Below are 676 nucleotides of genomic sequence, written 5' to 3'. Positions count from 1 at the left end.
AGCATACTCATATTAAAAGCACAAGACATACACTTAGCAAACACCACATCTTATGAGAGGATTAACAGCAGGCAATTTATGCATGGTGACATGGCATTTTTGTTATCCACTCATGTGTGTCTGAGTTAGTCTCAGTTGTTTCACAACTTTGACTGGAACTTTCGACTCACTTAACTTGGAAACAATCTTCTCATTAGCATGATCCTCGGCACGTATTTCTCTTGAAACAGAGAGGTCGCATCAAATGGTTCAGCAAATTGATGCTTTATAGGGGTCATCACACCCTTAAGCACATGTGGTACTTCCCTCCCTTTAGCACAGACATGAGGAGGGAGTTTATGCTTAATTCTCCAATAGCAAACATTGTAATCATAACCTATTCCAGATGTTTGATTAACAGCTTGCTTACTGTAGAACTCTTTGCCCTCGAGAATTAAGTAGGCTCTAACCTTAGTCTCAAGACCGGTGATCTTGTCTTTGAGAATGTTTCGAGTTTTATATACACGTCAACTATTCTCTAGAAAAGATATTTGTTCTTTCAATTTATCTTGATTAATGTACAAGTCTAATTCATTGACCTCTTTCTCAAGGTCTGTGATCTGTAAACTTAACAGTTCATTATCACGACTTGCACAATCTAAGTTACCTCTTAGATGATAAACCATTTCATATCAAA

Source organism: Apium graveolens, chromosome 5, assembly GCF_009905375.1.
Source record: "Apium graveolens cultivar Ventura chromosome 5, ASM990537v1, whole genome shotgun sequence".
Lineage (NCBI taxonomy): Eukaryota > Viridiplantae > Streptophyta > Magnoliopsida > Apiales > Apiaceae > Apium > Apium graveolens.
The sequence above is the reverse complement of the archived record's forward strand: the minus strand, read 5'-3'. Positions refer to the sequence as shown.